The following is a 21,840-nucleotide window of genomic DNA, read 5'->3' on the forward strand; positions in this document are numbered from 1 at the left end:
TCTCCTGAAGACAGCGAGACAATCAGAAAGCATCAGAAAGCATTTCTGCCTACGTTAGAAGATGACTAAAGCAGTTATGCATAAAATGCAAAGTCAGCTTTCAGAGCAAACAAAGTGTACTTTGGGTATGTATAATTTCTAAATGAATAATAATACTTATGCACAAAAGCAAATATGATAACCGCATGGCATATAAAAAGTAGGAAAACATGTTTTTATTGAATTATGTCAGTGTTATTTACCGCTTTATTAATTTGTTATGTTTAACAATAATCATGATCATTTCTTATTCTTAATAATCAGCAGGACTGCCAGGCAACTGGCATGGTTTAAAAGGAAGTAAATGTGGCAGCCACCATATGCCTCTCACTTCAGACTCTTTTTAACGATCGTGCATTGATTGTTAGGGCAACTGGAGGGACAATGAGAAAGAGAATGAGCAGTTTCCATCAGGCAGGGTAAGAACACACTGTGCATGTTAGTTGCTCTTCACTTAGGGAGCTGGCATATCCAGGCTGGTGCTACCATAGAGGAAAAGGGGGAAATTGCCCCAGGGCCCCAGAGCCTGCCCCTAAAGTGTCCCTCCCCCCTTCCTCTCTATGGTGATCCTATTCATGTCTGTAGGGAACAGGGAAGAGAAGAAGTCCAGAGCATAGAGCACAGTGCTGCCTCCTGTGTCCTGCCTGGATTAAATGAGATTCTGCTATGTGTACACTCTGCATTTGTAGGCTAAAAAAGGGGATAATGGGGACCCCAACAATGCTTTTGGGGACATATAAATGGACGGTGGGGCTGTGGTAGTGGGACCCCAAGTTACTTTTTCCCCCAGGCCCCATTGTAGCTAGAACTGGCCCTGGACATATTGGATCTCTAAACAACATTGAGGCGCAGCTGTTTACAGGCTAGATTCTCAGCTGAGAAGACACCAAACTTCTGTCTTCACTAAAGACTGTCTAGCGTATGCACGAAGGTAACGTCTTCAATTGTTGTCATTTGCAGAAACTCAAACTATGCATGAGAAAGTGTATGCAATAGTTTTATATCTCAAATGGTTTATTAGAAAGAGATATATTTAGATCAGAACCTCTAAGGACTAACAGCTCAATGTGTTTCTATGTAACATATGACGTACAAGTACATTATACTAAGCAACAGTTGCTATATGGCAAAACGGGAGAATTAGTAAGCAGAAACCTTTATGATTTATGTGTCAAGGAACAATATACGTTGCCATGGCCACTAACATCTCAGCAGTGCGCTTTCAGAAAATGAGATGCAGTTAACCTCAGTCAATCTCGAGGAAAATGCTTCAAAAATAAATACATTCAATGCGCAAGCTGTATATTTAATGAGCTGCTTATAGATGATGTGTGACGCACCTCTAATCTTTATTAGGAGAAAAAAACATAATTTGTGTTATGTGAGATATATCCTACTTAGCAACGCTGCTTTTATTAACCTGAAGTAAGGAAACAAAGTATTCAAATGATTTGTTTTCACAAAAATAAGATAAGGAACAGCAGAGAGTCTTGTACAAAAAAAAAGAAAAGTAAATTATAAAAAAATAAAAAAAATGTTTTACTAATAGGAACAGGATTAGGTGGATGATTGAAAATAGTACAATGACTTAAAGGGAAACTTCAGCCTAAACAAACATACTGTCATTAAGTTACATTAGTTATGTTATATTAGAATAGATAGGTAATATAATTTTTTATGTACCCTGTGGTAATGATCCGCTCAGCTGCCTGCGCAGGCAGGCAGCTTTTTGACCACTGTTCAGGTCTGCATTCTGCAGGTCTCTGGAAGAGAGACCTTTTGTCAGTTTTGCAGCTTGCTGCTGCTGGGGAATTTGCATACGTTTGTCATGCAAATTTCCTTGCCACATCCTTTAAAGGTTTGTACTATAAATACCATGTGATATCACAGACCTGGGCTGGTCATAAGGGTTAGTCCTGTGAAACACTCCTGGAGTGTCAGCCTTGCTCATTGTTTAAAGATTAGCTTAGAGTAATTCCTGGGACTGCACTAGGCAGATTCCCTAGTGCAGTTAGGATTGCATATCTGTTTTGTTTGTCTGTTGCGATTGTTCTGTCCCAGCGGTGGTCGACAGGAAGTCGTTCTGATCCTTGTTCTTGGAGTATAGCTAGAGCAGCGGTTGCTACCAGCTATCTCATCTAATCTGTCTTGCCTGGATCGCACTCGCCTGGCGCTAGTGCTGTGGATCCGTCTCTCTCACTTATTCCTGTTTTCGTGTATCTGTCTTGTCTGCTACGAACGCTTGCTGGAGGCTCGGTGAGGTAACCGTTAAGCAAGCGCTCGCGTCCTCTGTTTTATGTTTGTCTGTCGGTGGTTAGTTAGGCGTGCTTGTCTCTGTTGTGCTTAACACGCGGAGACCGCGCATAAACGCGTGCACTGTTGCGAATGAGTGCGGTGTTCGCGTTTAGTTAGCGTTTGTTATTTTCCTTATCTTCTCATTGTATATTTGCTGTGCCTTTGCTACTCTCGTGCTCTGCCTTGCTGTAGCCTTGTGTCACCTCTGGCAATCGCCTCTCTCGCGATTGCGTTCCTACTTCATATCTGCTGTTGTGTATGCACCGTCGCGGGTTGGCGACTAGTTTGGTGCACACACATACAATCTGTCCCTTTGCTCAATCTCATTCGCAATCGCTTCTCAGGTGATTGTGTTCTCACTCAGTTTCCTTTGTTGTGTGTCCGCCGTCGCAGGTTGGCGGCTAGATTGGTGGACATACATACATTCCTCATCTGTGCTTATTCGGTCTTGTGTCGCTGTTAGCAACCGCCATCTCCGGCGATTGCCTTCTCACTTTATCTTCCTGGTTGTGTGTTCATCGTCGCAGGGTGGCGACTAGTTTGGTGAACACACATACCCTCTGTCGCTTTGATCTCTGTTTTTCAGGGCTATCTTGCCCTGCGTTTCTTCCTTTCGTGCAATTCCTGTCTTGCGTCTGTGGCAGGGCAGAGGAGCTGTTCCTCTGCACTCCACAGCTCCACCTGCCGACAGGAATTCCCCTCTACAGGTGCATTGCACCTTTTGCTGGGTTCCCTCAAATTATACGCTTGTGGAGGATTTCCGCAGGGTCAGCGCACATCTTGTGCACTGATCACGGAGAGAATTCCACAATCGTTACACCTGTTTTAAAAGAACAGACCAATGTTTGTGATTCATGGGGGCTGACATCTTTGTCATGGGGGCAGCCATCTTTTTGGTTGAAAGGAGGTGACAGGGAGCATAAGACACAGTTCCAACTGTCCTGTGTCCTGATAACCCCTCCCAGCTGCATGCGCTAGGCTTCAAATGTCAAATTAAAAATGTAAAAAAAAAAAAAAATTGCACCAAAACAGCAGAAGGAGAACAACAACATCGGAAATCCCATCATGCTTTGCACAGCATCAGGGGAAAATGCCCAGGCAGTTTTCTTCTGTGCAGCTAAAAATGAGGCTTGTATAAGAGAGACAAAGTTCTGATGCTGTGAAACTGTTAAAGAAACACCAGGCCTTTTCAGTGCTGTTGAGTCGATTTTTAGTCTGGAGGTTCACTTTAAGGTGGCCCCACAAACACGATACAATAAAAGAATCCAATTTTATAGCAATTCAATAAAATTATCACTTGCACAGAAACCTAGAAAGCTTTTTCTATTCGTTTGAGAATTCTGATCAAATTTCCTGTTTTTTTCTTTAACCTCTTCCCGATCACCTAACACCGATAGGCGTCAGGAAGGTGGCAGCACCACGACCGCCTAACACCAAAAGGGTTTTACAGGGGATCACGCACGCCACTGTGCGCGCATCCCCACTGAGTTACGGAGCAGAGCTCCATGATCAGCCTGCCAAGCCGCGTTCGCGGCTTGCAGGCTGTTAACTGTGGGGAAAAAAAACAGTATGTTAACATTTGTACAGAGCTGCGATCTAGCACAGCGCTGTACAGGGAACAATTAGCTGTCCCTCCTAGTGGCTTTCTTTGAAAACCCTCTCAAAGACTGACGCCTATGAGAGGTGGGGAATCTTGCCTATATACACAAATAGCACAATTTTAAGCTGCGTACAATTTGCTTTAAATTTGCAGACAAGCCAGAAGCAAGAATTAGAATTGATCATCTCTACCACTGAAAAGGTATCCTAATCATGGTAATTTAAAGGGACACTGTAGGGGGTCGGAGGAAAATGAGTTAAACTTACCAGGGGCTTCTAATGGTCCCCCGCAGACATCCTGTGCCCACGCAGCCACTCACCGATGCTCTGGCCCCGCCTCCGGTTCACTTCTGGAATTTCAGACTTTAAAGTCTGAAAACCACTGCGCCTGCATTGCCGTGTCCTCGCTCCCGCTGATGTCACCAGGAGCGTACTGCGCAGGCCCAGTATGGTCTGTGTCTGCACAATACGCTCCTGGTGACATCAGCGGGATCGAGGACATGGGAACGCAGGCGCAGTGGTTTTCAGACTTTAAAGTCTGAAATTCCAGAAGTGAACCGGAGGCTGGGCCGGAGCATCGGTGAGTGGCTGTGCAGGCACAGGATGTCTGCGGGGGACCGTTAGAAGCCCCGGGTAAGTTCAACTCATTTTCCCCCGACACCCCTACAGTATCCCTTTAAGGACTGAAAACAAGCTTATGGTTGCTATTGTTCAAGCTTGTTTTAATTTTGTTGTGCCACCACCTCCCCTCTGTCTATGAAAGTGACTGAGGTGACTATAAAGCAACAAAATAGCTTCTGTGATTTTCAGAAACATGATAACTCCTCTTCCTTCACCCCAGCCCGAGATGTTTCTATTTTTTTCCAGGCCCTCTCACCCCAGCACTGTCACCCTTTTGTGGGACAGTCTCCAAGGTCTGTGCACTTCATCTCCTAAAGCCACACTTTGGCTTCACACCAGAAGTACAACTAGTTAATGGGATGATTTCTAGGGTAATGACCCTACCCTAACTGATAACCCTAGGCTAATTTGATCCGTTGTTAGGTTGAGGGTCCTTTTACACTTAATCAGTTGCTCTCAGGTATAACTGAAAGAAAACTGATATTCAAAGTAATGCCCATGTTTTCCTATGGCCTCTTTTACACTTAAAGGGGTTCTTTCGCAAAAAAAGTAGGCAGTTAAAAAATTTGACAGATGACAGGTTTTGGGCCAGTCCATCTTTTTAAGGGGGATTCTCAGGGCTTTCTTTGTTTTCAACAGCATTTCCTGAACAACAGTTGCAAAATCTAACTGACATAATAGTGTGCAAGTGATTAGGGAGGCCGGCTGGTATCTTGCTATTTTGGCAGTTAAACTGTTGTTCAGGAAATGCTGTTGAAAACAAAGAAAGCCCTGAGAATCCCCCTTAAAAAGATAGAAAAAAAACCTGTCATCTGTCACATTTTTTAACTGCCTACTTTTTTCGCGAAAGAACCCCTTTAAAGAGGAACTCCAGTGAACATTTTACTGTTGGCAGGTGATGTAGCTGCTGCATGGTTTTTGGCAGTTGGAAACAGCTGTAAACAGCTATTTTCCACAATGCAACATGGTTCACAGACGGGAAACTGCCAAAAGATCGAACCTTTCTTGTGGGAGGGGTTTCTTGTGGGAGGGGTTTCACCACAATATCAGTCATACAGCACCCCCTGATGGTCTGTTTGTGAAAAGGAATAGATTTCTCATGTAAAAGAGGGTATCAGCTATTGATTGGGATAAAGTTGAATTTTTGGTCAGAGTTTCTCTTTAACGCGTTTTAACTGAAATCTTCTTCCCAATGCACTGCTATGGAAAAAACACGCACCAACGCGTACTAACTAGTGTTGGGCGAACAGTGTTCGCCACTGTTCGGGTTCTGCAGAACATCACCCTGTTCGGGTGATGTTCGAGTTCGGCCGAACACCTGATGGTGTTCGGCCAAACCGTTCGGCCACATGGCCGAACTAAGAGCGCATGGCCGAACGTTCCCCGAACGTTCGGCTAGCGCTGTGATTGGCCGAACGGGTCACGTGGTTCGGGTAATTAAATACCCGAACCACGTCATATCTCCGCCATTTGTCTGTGGGTTTAGCTTTGGGTAGGCAGGCAGGGTAGTTCGCGCTCCAGCCACGCTAGCCAGGGTCCCCCCAGTCATTGTGTCGCTGCTGGGAATAGTAGTACACCGCTCGCTCAGCCACACTATATAGCATTCTATTTACTGCCACTCTGTGTACCTCGCTCAGCCACACTATATAGCATTCTGTTTACTGCCACTTTGTGTCTGCTGGGAATAGTAGTACACCGCTCGCTCAGCCACACTATATAGCATTGTGTTTACTGCCACTCTGTGTACCTCGCTCAGCCACACTATATAGCATTCTGTTTACTGCCACCCTGTGTCTGCTGGGAATAGTAGTACACCGCTCGCTCAGCCACACTATATAGCATTCTGTTTACTGCCACTCTGTGTACCTCGCTCAGCCACACTATATAGCATTCTGTTTACTGCCACCCTGTGTCTGCTGGGAATAGTAGTACACCGCCCGCTCAGCCACACTATATAGCATTCTGTTTACTGCCACTCTGTGTACCTCGCTCAGCCACACTATATAGCATTCTGTTTACTGCCACTCTGTGTCTGCTGGGAATAGTAGTACACCGCTCGCTCAGCCACACTATATAGCATTCTGTTTACTGCCACTCTGTGTACCTCGCTCAGCCACACTGTATAGCATTCTGTTTACTGACACTCTGTGTTTGCTGGGAATAGTAGTACACCGCTCGCTCAGCCACACTATATAGCATTCTGTTTACTGCCACTCTGTGTACCTCGCTCAGCCACACTATATAGCATTGTGTTTACTGCCACTCTGTGTCTGCTGGGAATAGTAGTACACCGCTCGCTCAGCCACACTATATAGCATTCTGCTTACTGCCACTCTGTGTCTGCTGGGAATAGTAGTACACCGCTCGCTCAGCCACACTATATAGCATTGTGTTTGCTGCCACTCTGTGTACCTCGCTCAGCCACACTATATAGCATTGTGTTTACTGCCACTCTGTGTCTGCTGGGAATAGTAGTACACCGCTCGCTCAGCCACACTATATAGCATTGTGTTTACTGCCACTCTGTGTACCTTGCTCAGCCACACTATATAGCATTGTGTTTACTGCCACTCTGTGTCTGCTGGGAACAGTAGTACACCGCTCGCTCAGCCACACTATATAGCATTGTGTTTACTGCCACTCTGTGTCTGCTGGGAACAGTAGAACACCGCTCGCTCAGCCACACTATATAGCATTGTGTTTACTGCCACTCTGTGTACACCGCTTACCCAGCACACTATATAGCATTGTGTTTACTGCCACTCTGTGTCTGCTGGGAACAGTAGTCCACTGCTTGCTCAGCCACACTATATAGCATTGTGTTTACTGCCACTCTGTGTACACCGCTCACCCAGCACACTATATAGCATTGTGTTTACTGCCACTCTGTGTACACCGCTCACCCAGCACACTATATAGCATTGTGTTTACTGCCACTCTGTGTCTGCTGGGAACAGTAGTACACTGCCGCTCACTCAGTCACCCCATTACTATATAGCATTGCTGGGATCTGTAGTACTCTGCTCACCCACCCATACCATTGTACTGCCAGTCACTGTGTATATTGCTTGGATCTGTAGTACTTCACTCACCGTCAACCACTATATAGCATTGCGTACTCTGCCAGTCAGTGTGTATATTGCTGGGATCAGTAATACTCCACTCAACGTCAACCACTATATGAGCTCACCATGAGTTCCTCAGAGACCGCCGCTGTGAGCAGCACTCCCAACAACAGCAACAGCCAACGCCCCACGCAAGCTATAACATCCACCCCAGCAGCCAGTGGTCAGCAGCAGCCCTCCCCGGAGGAGAACGTTGTGTCCATCGGTCCGGCGCCAGAGCGATTATTGAGGGCTGCCATTGAGGAGATGATGGGGCCTGATGTGGAGGAGGAGGTCGGGCTCAGGCCAGCATCCCAAGTTAATGTTGAGGACGATGAGGGGTCTGTGTCTGGGGATGTTGGGGTGGCAGAGGTGGTGGGTGGGTCAGACTCAGGAGAAGAGTTGTATGATGAGGATGATGATCGGGACCATCTGTATGTGCCTCAGAGTCCGATCCCAGAAAACATGTTGTATCGTGTGTTTAGGTACTAAAATCTGCGTTCCCACTTCCCAGTACTGCCCGGGTCCACGGATCCAAATAATTTTTTGGGCAGCACTATCAAACTGTGGTACTATGAGTGAGTTGCCATGGTCCTTCTGTGCTGTCACACTCACCGTCTGTCTGCAGATGGATTGTTCAACACAGCTACGCCATCTGACATGTAGTCCTTGACCATCTTCTCCAGGCGATTGGTGTTGGAGGACGTGGAACTGCCCGATTGCTGTTCTGTGGGCTGCTGCATGGGTGTCAGAAAATGTTCCCACTCCAAGGACACTGCCAATACCATTCCCTTTTGGGCACTAGCAGCAGCTTGTGTTCTTTGCTGCCCTCCTGGTCCTCTTGGGTTTGCTGAAGTCAGTCTGTCGGCGTACAACTGGCTAGAGAAGGAGGAGGATGTCAATCTCCTCTCTAAAGTCTACATCCTCAAGGGCCTGCTGGAATTGTTCCATTTTTGACCTGTCTGACACTTTCTTCAATCAGTTTTTTAACATTGTGTTTGTATAAACTGGGTATAAACCCAGTAATTGGTGTTGTCCAGAATAATGAATAATAATGAATAGTGAATAATGCGCGGGCCGCGTTCAATGCAGTCTAGCATGAATTGAGCCATGTGTGCCAGAGAATCCGGCCAGACTCCTCTGTCTTCATGTTCTTGTGAGCGTTGTGACTGTTGTGATGCACCATATTCGTCACCAGCATCACTTTTTTCCTCTTCTGCTGTCCATTCCCGCTAAATTGTGGAAGTCCAACGTGCACCGCTCTGTTCCTCGGCAGTGGGGGCATCCAATTCCTGCTCCAACTCCAGCTGTTCCTCGTCCTGTTCTTTGTCATAGCTGGGACCAGCGTTTCCTGAGGCAGGTTGCCTGATGTTGGTATCATCACGCTGATCGTTTTCATCTTCAGATTCCCCCACTTGCATCATGCCAGCGGTTTCCATCTTCAACATTGATTTCTTCAGTAAACACAGCAGTGGTATTGTAATGCTGACTGTAGAGTTGTCACTGCTCAGTCACAAGCAACGTGGATTGCTCAAAATGTTGGAGGACTTGGCAGAGATCCAACATGGTGGCCCAATCAGATCCACAGAAGCTTGGTAGCTAGCTGCTGGAATGTGCCTCGGCACTGCGCAAAAGCGTGCTAGCATGTGCAGCGTAGAATTCCAGTGCGTAGGGGGGGACATCACCCAGCGAGCGATGGTGCGCTAGATTGAAGCGCTCCTGCATCTCTTGGTGAGTCCTTCAGAAGCGGTACTGGACTTTAAAAAATGTTTTTTTTTTTTCCTTCAACAGAAGATCTGCCATGTTGGAGTGAGGAGGACGCCGCCGACCCTGACACCAAGCTGAACCCCGGCGAACTCCAAGCAGAGGATCTTCAGGAACCCTCAAGGCTTTGAGCAAGCTGAGGACCTCTCCTCATATGTGACTGTGTGCAGTGGAGTAGAGCTCCCCAGAACAACCTCTCACTTGTCACTTTGTCACTGGTCACTTTGTCACTTTGTCATTTTGTCACTTTGTCACTTTGTCACTTGTCACTTGTCACTTGTCACTTTGTCACTTTGTCACTTGTCACTTGTCACTTTGTCATTTTGTCACTTTGTCATTTTGTCACTTTGTCAGTCACTTTGTCACTGGTCACTTTGTCACTTTTCACTTTGTCACTTGGTCACTTGTCCAGATGATCTCGGTACACCTCCTGCGATTCAAATTCCTGCACACATTGCTCTGGGATTTGGCTGGTCTGGACTGGCAGTGAGGAAGAACTTAAAGAATTCATGATAAGAATGAATCAAAATACAAAAAATATTAAACTAACTTACAATGTGAGTGATGAAACAATGAGTTGTTTGGATTTACAGTTAAAGATTGAGGGAGACAAAATATCAACCTCTACTTTTCGTAAACCAACAGCAGGCAATAGCCTGCTTCATGCATCCAGTCACCACCCCTCCCCTTTGATTAGGGGGGTGCCATATGGACAGTTTATCCGGTTGAGGCGAAACTGTTCTAGTGATGAAACTTTTCGTATAGAAGCTAGATCAATGTATGATCGCTTCAGACAAAGAGGATATCCACACCGTACGCTACGCAGGGCTCTGCGGAAGGCTTGGAATGTGGATAGAATTAGTTTATTGAAATGTCAAGATGTTACAGAAAAAGGAAGTGATGACTTTTTGCGCCTGATTAGCACCTTTGGGTCCCATTGGGAACCTTTGCGTCACATTTTGGAAAAAAGTTGGAGCATATTGACTGCCTCGCCTGAGATTTTAAAAATAGTTGGACCTAGACCCCTTATGACAGCTAAACGGGCACCGAATCTTCGTGATAAATTAGTCAAAAGTGAATATAAGCGAAATACAACAACATGGTTAGATAAACATATACCGAATGGGACTTACAGGTGCTCTGGGTGCAAGTTATGTCCTTTTATAGACCGTAGAGACAATAAGAACTTCTGTGATAGTTCTGGCCAGAACACGTATGAAATTAGATCGCATATAAGTTGCATAACCGAGAAAGTTATTTATATGATTGAATGTCCTTGTGGACTAAAGTATATAGGGAAAACTAAAAGAATGATGAAAGACAGAATTTTGGAGCATTTGCGCTTAATTGAGGACAATAATGAAGAAAAAAGTTTTTTGGCTGTACATTATGCCGAATGTCATAATAGTGATCTGGCCGGAACTAAAGTAAAGGGTATCCATAGATTGAACATTTCAAGTAGAAGGGGGGACTATGACGATGTTCTTTATTGTAAGGAGGCCATGTGGATATATAGACTAAACACCTTGTATCTGCATGGCCTCAATAGAGAATTGGACCTGAGAGCATTTTTGCGCATGAATGCGTATGCATGATGGTGTGCATGTGATGAGTATAGTCAGTCTAGTAACTCTACAGTTGATTACGATTTTGGCCTCCTTGTGTTTGACTTGAGGGCAAGGTAGATAATAAATTTATGTGTGTGACGTCCCCTTAAGGGGTGACATGTGATAAATATGCAGCCAAAAGTAGATTGACATTTCCAACAACAAAATAAAGAAACTCTCTGTAGAGATGAACTTTATATATTTTCAGTATAGTGGAAATGATAATGAGGAAAGGTCTGAATTGCTGAAGTGACTCTATACATAGTGTCTAATTGACAAGCGCAGTAGGAACGTGTCTATTTACTAGTCCCTGTATCTGTGTCTGCCCCTGCTAAATCCTGGAGACGGCTGTTGTCATGGAGAACACTGACCAATGGTTGGCCAGGGAGGAGGTCGTGGCTTGATACAAATAGATGCACAGAAGGAAGGAACGACACCATGAAGAAACGCCCATAGCGTGAAACGCGTCGGTGGGCGGAGCCAACGCAACGTGTGGCCGTCCAAACCACCCACTACAAGGGAACTACCCTACCTAGGAGCCTCTGCGGGCAGTAGGACGGGCGCTCCAACACGGAAGTCCGTGGAAGATCGGCATCTGCATTGAGCTGGGACGCCAGCCAGCCCGAGCTCCACGCTGCGCCCTGCTAACAGCTCCATATATATGGCGACCTATATGGCGACCTGGTGGAAGGGGGGCCCCCGAAGATGAACATGCATTCCCCATCAGTATAGCAGCAGTGAGAAGCAGCGCTGCGGAGGTTCTATGAGACATTGGCGATATTGGTGAGATCTACCCATTTTATCATTACGCTGTGCATGCATCCCTGATCATTGTTGAAGCTTGCCAACAGCTGTCCCATATATATATATAATGAACTTTCATATGGATTACAACTAACCATCTGTATGTTACTAACCTTGAAGAGACGTCAGTAGTCTTATGGACTTTGCTCTAGGATCCTCCTGTGATAAGTAACTCAGCGCTGAGATTTATTAGGCTGTATGGGGGTATGCATGAGTGGATGTAGTGTGTGGTCTATTGGAGTGTATGGCCGGCCATATATATTGCATATGTTGACTCCGCAAACTTCTTTCCATAGTTTTTAATTACCACATCCCCAATCCCTAATTTTGATATTAATAAAGTATTCTCTATATTTTGATTACACTTTATACCGAATCTTTATTGTTATTTGAGAAGGCCTGAGTTGCGCCTGAAAGCGTGGCCTTCTCCTCCTGCGCCTCCTCTTCCATCCTGTGTGCTGCTGCTGGGTTAGCGTTGCCGGTCCCTTTTCCTGGAACCTCTCATCTTTATTACATTAATGACTGCATGGCGACAAAATGCATGTTACCTGTGCAAAGAAAACAGACATTTCCCGCATTTAAAAGACAGTTTTCCCTTTGAAACTTTAAAATCGATTTTCTCAAAAACTATAAGCTCTTTTTGCTACATTTTTTTCCTCTTGTACCCACTCCCAAGGTGCACATACCCTGTAAATTTGGGGTATGTAGCATGTAAGGAGGCTTTACAAAGCACGAAAGTTCGGGTCCCCATTGACTTCCATTATGTTCGGAGTTCGGCTCGAACACCCAAACATCGCGGCCATGTTCGGCCTGTTCGGCCCGAACCCGAACATCTAGATGTTCGCCCAACACTACCAGCAAAGTGAGTATTGGAGGTGTTATTACTACTTCTAAATCAAATTTATTTAAAGAATTTTGGACAAAATTGAACTATATAGCGTTGCCGCCCGGTCCCTGTTTATTGAACCTCTTATCTTTATTACATTTGTGACTGCATGGCGGTACAAAGCATGCTATCCGCACGCTTCTTGTCCTCATGCAAGGCCTGGGTTGTTGTGTCTCAAAGCGTGGCCTTCTCCTCCTGCGCCTCCTCCTGTTCCATCACGTGTGCTGCTGCTGCTGGGTTAGCGTTGCCGGTCCCTGTTTATGGAACCTCTCATCTTTATTACATTTATGACTGCATGGCGGTACAAAGCATGCTATCCGCACGCTTCTTGTCCTCATGCAAGGCCTGGGTTGTTGTGTCTCAAAGCGTGGCCTTCTCCTCCTGCGCCTCCTCCTGTTCCATCACGTGTGCTGCTGCTGTTGCTGGGTTAGCGTTGCCGGTCCCTGTTTATGGAACCTCTCATCTTTATTACATTTATGACTGCATGGCGGTACAAAGCATGCTGTCCGCACGCTTCTTGTCCTCATGCAAGGCCTGGGTTGTTGTGTCTCAAAGCGTGGCCTTCTCCTCCTGCGCCTCCTCCTGTTCCATCACGTGTGCTGCTGCTGGGTGTTAGCGTTGCCGGTCCCTGTTTATGGAACCTCTCATCTTTATTACATTTATGACTGCATGGCGGTTAAAAGCATGCTATCCGCACGCTTCTTGTCCTCATGCAAGGCCTGGGTTGTTGTGTCTCAAAAAGCGTGGCCTTCTCCTCCTGCGCCTCCTCCTGTTCTATCACGTGTGCTGCTGCTGGTGCTGGGTTAACGTTACCGGTCCCTGTTTATGGAACCTCTTATCTTTATTACATTTATGACTGCATGGCGGTAAAAAGCATGCTATCCGCACGCTTCTTGTCCTCATGCAAGGCCTGGGTTGTTGTGTCTCAAAAAGCGTGGCCTTCTCCTCCTGCGCCTCCTCCTCCTGTTCCATCACGTGTGCTGCTGCTGGTGCTGGGTTAGCGTTACCGGTCCCTTTTCCTGGAACCTCTTCTCTGTATTACATTTATGACTGCATGGCGACAAAAAGCATGTTACCTGTGCAAAGAAACATGACATTTTCCACATTTAAAAGACAGTTTTTCCTTTGAAACTATAATCAATTTTCTCAAAAACTATAAGCTCTTTTTCAAATATTTTTTTTCCTCTTGTACCCACTCCCAAGGTGCATATACCCTGCAAATTTGGGGTTGTAGCATGTAAGGAAGCTTTACAAAGCACGAAAGTTCGGGTCCCCATTGACTTCCATTATGTTCGGAGTTCGGCGCGAACACCCGAACATCGCGGCGATGTTCGGCGAACGTTCGCGAACCCGAACATCTAGGTGTTCGCCCAACACTAGTACTAACGCATACTAACGCACACTAACGCATACCAACTGATAAGTGTAAAAGGAACCTTAGCCTCATACATAAGCTAGATTGTTCTCCACAAAGGAAGCCCCCACCAAATCTAGCATGTGTATATCAGGCCCCCTGAATATGTCAGACAGTGGTTAGCCTGGTGGATTGTCTTGGCTGAGTGCAGGCCAAGGGCCTTGTTCCCCTACTCTCCCTGGGAGCTCCGTTGTGCACCCACGTCTTTGGCCCTCCACGTACAATTCATTGTGTCCATCCACTTCCTTTGTAGCCTCCAGTGGTGTCCCTTGTGCTCTGTCTGCTGCTCCTTTAAAATATATGATATTTTGCAAACATGAAAAAATGGAAAATACATTAGACAGACTGTCATCTACAAATATACCACAATGATGTAAACTGGTAGGAAATGAGATTGAGAGTGGGAGAGGGGACTCAGTGTAGAAATTTCCACTCATATTCCCCTGTTTTCGGCATTCCCTCCAGCGTACAAAACATACTGGACATCTGGGTGCAGAGTGAGCCGAATGATGACTCACCCTGCTGCCACACAAATTCAAGGTGGTGTTAAATACCATTCCCCTTCCGAGTTGTAGCAACTCAGAGGGAGAAATAATTCAGAGTCCGGCAATTGCTGGATCCCCGAATTACCCGTGTGCGGACTATAGCATTACTGCTATAGCCGTGCCAAGCTTTAGCGCTACGCGGCGCATGGCAGGTGCCAAAAAGACCTGATTTGCCTCCTCCATGCATGTCTGTGTTCCTGTTGAAAAGCACGAGTGAGAATAGATGTGATCTGTCTAAGAAGCCTTTTATTGTTTCTATTGTTTCTGGTTTTCTGAGTCTTTTCAGTATCTGGAAGAGTCCTGCAAGACTTCAGTTTGCATTCCGCTACAGCAACAGAGACAATGGATGCATTAAAAATGGACATGTCTGAAGGGGTCATACAGATAACATTGGATCTGTTGACGTGTCCATGTATCCATTGATCTTTGTTTTGCAGAAAATCCATGTAGTGTCAACCTGTGCTTTAGGCCTAGTTTACAAAGATAGCTGAGCAATGTAATTACCAAAAGGTAATTACAATGTTCAGCTCCAATTTTGCTGGGGATCTGCCACAATTCAGATGTGCAGTGCAGTGCATCATTTGTAAATGACTTGGTTGGCAGTAGTTAAAATGCAACACAATGTTGTACCAGCACAGCACCACTACCAGGTCTGAGCATCCCTAGCCAGGTTTCATGAGCAATGTTAACAAGTGGTGAACTCAGCATATCAGCCATTTATGTTAACTAGACATAACCTCCTTCTCAGTCTTTACCTTCCCTGATCTACGTGATATACTTGGACTTTGCAAAGGCCTGCGATCCTGGTGCTGATGTTGAGTATACAAGGTACCTGGATAAAGCTAGTGATGCATCTGTACAGTGTCGGCCCTGCAATGTTGTCTGAAGGGTCAGGGCCCCATCCCTGCTGAACGACATGCCTTGTGCATAAATAACAATACTAACACATGTGTACAAGGCTTTATTGCATTCTAGGTGCTCTTCTAGGTGCAATCACTTTATATTTTAAAATATTTAGATCTTTTGGTTTATTTGCATACAATACTTAATATTTATTTTCATCTTATCATGTGTGAGTTGAGTTGCACATGTGTTTGCCACTATGATCTCACTGTTTGGCAACATGCAATCTGTAATTTATGTCACTAAGAAACAAGAAAAAGCCACATGCTGCTATCAATAAATATAGTTATCTCTGTTTTAGCAGTGCTATCACATATTACACCATGTCCTTATTTTGAGTGAAGCCTGCCATACAGTGGCTGCCTTTCTCCTGGTTTTCTCCCAATAGATAGATCCCTCTTTCTGATCGACATCTGATCAGAGATGGATCTGTCAGTGGAACACATTGCACATCAATTTTTAATAGATTTCACTTTGAAATATTTGCAGCAGTGCATTCTCTAAATGCACCACTCCACCAGAGTGTTGTCTAGGCAATTTTTGACTCACATATCTCACACTATAAACGTTGCCACAATGCATAAGGTGTGTCTCATCCCTAACAAGCAGCTAAGCTATCTATGTAGCTCATGCGAAGGTATAAGTTTATGGTAGCAAATCATTGAATAATTAAAGAGAATAGCTGGTGAAATGGAATGGTTTCAGGAATCTAACTTCTGTCTCCTGGGAAGGGCTTAACAGCATATTAGGAAACTGTTATGTTCATCAATACAGACCAGATTGTGATACAACAGTATGTTACATTTTAAAATTCATTTTGTAATGTCGTGAATTTGTTCGCAAATTGTGTTTGTCTTCTGATCAATGCATGTAGAAAGAGCTGAAGCACACATTAAAATTGCTAAATTCAATACTTTTATTTATACATGTAAAATCCAATGGCAACCAACCATTTGAGACGGGTCAGTGCAGCAGGGTCAACAGCTGTTTCATAGAATCTGATAAAACTCGTAATTCTTCGTCAGGACTTGTCTAAATTACTAATTTATCTACGGCCATTTAGCGGTATTTGGTCACTGCATGGTGACTTTTGTCTTAATGTGTGTACTGTGCAGGTTTTTAACTCTTTCTGAACTAATGCATTGGGCTAATGCTCATTTGTTTTGTCTCTAATCTGTGTGCAATAAAATTGTCACTTTGGACAGTATAATAACTACAGGTGCGTTATACCATTCTTTTCTCATATGCGTCTGCACAGTAGTACAGAGGACAGTATTACGGAGGACAAAGTCGTGCTACTGTGCAGGCGTAGGCAGTACCTTGTACAGCATAAGAAATGGTAGTCATTCAATCAGGCCAATAACCATCATATGAGGCGCTATATTGGTTATTTTGCTGTGGGCAGCACTTTGTGCCTGCACAGTGCAGCTGAGCTCGTACATAAAGTTGAATATTGTTCAATATTTTCAAGAGGGTCCCAGAGCAGGATCAGAGGGGAGTAAGAAGATCGGGGAAGCCTCTGGACAATACAGAGTCTACTAAGGAGGCTTGCAAGGGCTCCAGGCCAATTTATTTTAGCACTTTTTTATTTCTTATTTGTTACATTTCCTTACTACTAATTAGTACTGCTGTAATGTGTATTTATGGACACTTGTCACTAGGGGGCAGTGTGAGACAATAACAGAGGACTTCAGCTTTTAGTTTCTATATTTTCTGCCAGCAGAGAGACATCAAAGAATTCCAAGAATTTACAGCACAACGACTTCTGCAAACTGGGGCAAAAGCAGTGCACTTATCTCAAATGATATAATTCCTTTGAACCTGCTAATGGGTTAAAAGCATTAGAGTGTCTTAAAGAATGTATATCGCAAAAAAAAATTTAAATTTAAAATACAAACATATAAATGTACATTTCTCCCAAAATAAAATGCACTATAGGCTGACCAGGCGTCCTCTTTTGCCCGGACAGGTCCACTTTTTGAGACCTGCCCGGGCTGTCCTACCGGGTTTTTGAAATGTCCGGGAAACACCAAGCGAGCCCAGCGGCAGAAGAGCCGCTTGAAGAGAAGAGAGCCTACTCTTTGGGAGCCGAGCCTACAGGCGCCTTATAGGACACAGGCGCCTCCTGAATGGCCCCCTATAGAGATTTAAACAGCAGCAGAGCGCCCGCAGTGTAATTCTGGGTGTCCTGTCCCCGGTAATAGCTGCAATGCGAGTGTCCTGCCTACCGCTGCTTTGAAGTGGCACAGTAACGTCGCACACGCAGGAAGTCAGATTCAGGACGGATCACTGCACGGCACTTCTGTTCCGTGCAGGCTACATGGTAGGATCGGGTGAGGCGTTCTCTCTTCTCCAGCTTTATTTACTTTTCTACTGTCTCTTGCCGCTGGGAACTGAGAGGGAGAGAGTTACCATTGAGTCTGTGGAGTGGAGGGGGGATGGGAGAGAATAGAGAGCGCAGTAGTCTAAATTCAAAAGGCTTTGTCTCCCCCCTTCCCTTTCTATGCAAATGGTGCAGGCCCAGAGTCAGTAGTACAGTGACAGGAAGGGGGGGGGGGGGTCACCCAGTCACGGAGCGCTGCCTGTGAGTGACATGTGGCCTCAGAAGATAGCTGCACAGCATGATGTGGGCTACAGCTCTGCCCCTCAGTGTTAATTGTCCTGAGCCTGGGTGTTTCGCAGGTGACAGTGCTGATCCTCCACTATTGTTGGGACCCTTGATCCTCCCCCTCCTTTTCTTAGCAGAGACTTCAATGCTCCCCCCTCCCCACCTTCTGTATTCCCCTCCTTCTGTACAATGTCCCCTGCTCAGGCACTCCTGAGGACATGCTTCCCAGTTCCCCTCCTTCTGTACAATGTCCCCTGCTCAGGCACTCCTGAGGACATGCTTCCCAGTTCCCCTCCTTCTGTACAATGTCCCCTGCTCAGGCACTCCTGAGAACATGCTTCCCAGTTCCCCTCCTTCTGTACAATGTCCCCTGCTCAGGCACTCCTGAGGACATGCTTCCCAGTTCCCCTCCTTCTGTACAATGTCCCCTGCTCAGGCACTCCTGAGGACATGCTTCCCAGTTCCCCTCCTTCTGTACAATGTCCCCTGCTCAGGCACTCCTGAGGACATGCTTCTCAATGTTTACATAGGGCGATACTTCAGCTCTGTCCAGTTGTCACCTGATCTGATCAGATGTTATTGCTGCTCTGATCAGGTCAGGTGACAGCTGGTCAGTGTCTGAAGTGTTGCCCTATGGAAACACTGCTGGAGGCCAGGTCTAGCCTAGGGGGACCATTGGAAGAATAAAGTGAAGGAAAATAGGATTGCCTCAGCAGGGGATACTGTTTAGAAGGGGGTGGGAGTATTGTAGTCTCAGATAGAGAAGTGGGGAGATCAGTGAGGGTGATGAGGCTCCTATTAAAATTATTATTATTTAGTACTTATATAGCGCCAACATCTTCCGCAGCGCTGTACAGAGTTTATTGTAACTAACTGTCCCTCAGAGGAGCTCACAATCTAACCCTACCATAGTCATATCTCTATGTATGTATAGTCTAGTGCATGTATCATAGTCTAGGGCCAATTAACTTATCTGTATGTGTTTGTGATGTGGAAGGAAATAGAAGTGCCCAGGGGAAACCCAGGCAGACACAGGGAGAACATACAAACTCCATGCAGATAGTTCCCTGGCTAGGATTTGAACCATGGTCCCAACGCTGCAAGGCAAGAGCTATAGCCACTACACCATCCTTCTGCCCACTACAACACCCACTACAACACCGTGTCAGTGTCACCAGTAAGGATCAAGTTCAATCCTTAGTGTGACATCAGTTGGGTATACCCAAACAGTGTGCTGTTTCTATGGAGTTGGGATGAGGCGCGACAGAGCAGCTTCCCACTGGCTGGAAGGAGGGGAACAATGTATCAATGCCTGCCTGCCTGCCGCTAGATTCGACCAATTACTGCTTGCCTGCCTGTCACTAGAATCAACCAATCACTAAAAAAAAGGCCCTCCATGCTCACGAAGTTGCACAGCACACTGCTAAGGTCTTGTATATTTGGCCCCACCCATGACCACGCCCACGTGCTGTTGTGATCGTCCTCTTTTTTGGAAATCAAAATATGGTCACCCTAATGCACTATAAATTACTATTTTCCTATGCCGCTGTCACTTACAATAGATAGTGGAAATCTGACAGATCTTGACATAAATAAGAGTTGACATTAACAAATGGAGACAAAAAACAATAATTTTCTGGTCCAACACACCATTATTAATATGTCTGACCAGAAAATTCTTGTATTCTACCGACAGAAGTGTCTCCATTTGTTAATGTCAACTACAATTGCAAAGTATAAATAACTATTTTCTAGAAGGAGGGTGAATTGAGATTGGAGAGAATGTGATCATCAGGGAATGGTGGAGTTTTAATGAAGCTTTTAACAATAGCGTGATTACCTGCACAAATCAAAGGAAACATCTGGTCACACAGCAAACTTGCTGCCCTGTGTTTATTTGGCAAAGTTTCAGAGAACTTAGCAAGGTGAACCTTTGGAGGTAAGAAAACAATAAACAACTAAGTGCTACACCATTCTCACTATGAAAGGGAAAAAATACATAAAGGGAAATAAAAAGAACGGATAATAAACTATCTAGATGCCGTATTTGCGTCCCTTTGTGTATTACTGGTCTTAGCTTGATGCAACCTGGGAAGGACATGAGATCTAACATCTTTTCAACGTTTAGGAGAACTCATTAGAAAATATATTGTAGTCGTATAGCTTAAAATGAACCCGAGGTGAGAATAAACTGATGAGATAAGCAATTGTATTAATTCTCAACTATCTCATGGTTTTATTTTAGATTTAAACATTTACAGTTGAATGAATGTTTTGTTTCTCTGCTTAGTGGCAGCCTATTCAGTGTCCCTAAATGAAAATACATGAACTATTGACCTTTTTCTATTTCCCTCTGCCCTCAGAAGTTGTATTCTGCCAGGAAAACGTTTATGGCTGTAATTTGCTTATCAGTGACGTTTACTATATTACCGACAAGGTACAAACAAGACAGACGCTGTCACTTACATGCCTAAAAATTAACTCTTTCAGGCAGCAAAATAAAACAAGTAACACAGCCCGGTTATTAATATGTTTTGCACTGTACATACACATGTTTATCTCATCATGTCACATGTCGCCTCAGATATACTATAAGCAATTGGAAAACAGAACACAATACCAAAACTGAAAAGGAATAATACGAGACTCCTGAACTGACATGACAGGTGTTCACTGTTGTCTAGCAACGGTATTAGAAGAATGACATCAAGCCGAGGTCAATGTGTAGAGGTGAGAGGCCATCTTCTTTTTTTGTGTAAAACCTAGAAGTGTTTCTCCTGCTGATAGTGTTTTGGTTTGAACACATGATGATGGAGCCGGAGCCAAACTGCTCAGCATGTGTTTGTACTGTCTGTTGGCGATCAGTTATGTCTTTGGTACAGCTTTTTTTTCATCATAAATGACTATGATACATTCATTTTCAATGGTGAAAATCCATTAATCTGTGTGGTATCTGACACAAAACTGGGAGAATCTGATCATCATTCAACCATAGAATGAGCTGCAACCTCTGAAGGCACACAGGGTGTGAAACGGTTGTTAGGCCAACTGTCCTGCATCCACGCTGCCCAACACACTTCACTGATAGATGGGTATGCTTTAAAAACTGTTCAACCATATGCTAACTAATGTGTTTGGATGACAACATAAACAAGATTGAAAATACAGCATTTTGAAATAGAGTAGTGCTGGGAAATTTAATATGTTATCTCCTATAACAGCTAGTATAGTCATCAGTCCTCAGGTGTGCCCTCTCAAAGTGTAATGATGCCCCCAACTGTTTTTGTGCAAAAATGAATTGGCTTCCATAGGAGTCCCTGAAAAGATTATGCACCCCCGGGGCTTGTAGCAGTGAACCTTTCAAGTAACACATTGGGAATAAAAAGTCTAAAAGACACATTCCTTCTCATAATACTTTGCTATATCTAAGGGTTGTTGTAGATGATGCATGCTTCATAAACATTTTGCATCTGATATACATCAGAATAAATCCAACTAGCAGTCTGTTTCCATTGCATCTAAGTCTTAAAGGGACTCCAAGCAGTGCAGAAACTATGGAAAGATGCACATCATTTTAAAGCTCTCTTTCTCCTCTTTCCAATGATTTATAAACCGCCACCCTACGCCTTTTAGTTTTCGCTATTTTCGCGA

Source organism: Hyperolius riggenbachi, chromosome 1 (assembly GCF_040937935.1).
Source record: "Hyperolius riggenbachi isolate aHypRig1 chromosome 1, aHypRig1.pri, whole genome shotgun sequence".
Lineage (NCBI taxonomy): Eukaryota > Metazoa > Chordata > Amphibia > Anura > Hyperoliidae > Hyperolius > Hyperolius riggenbachi.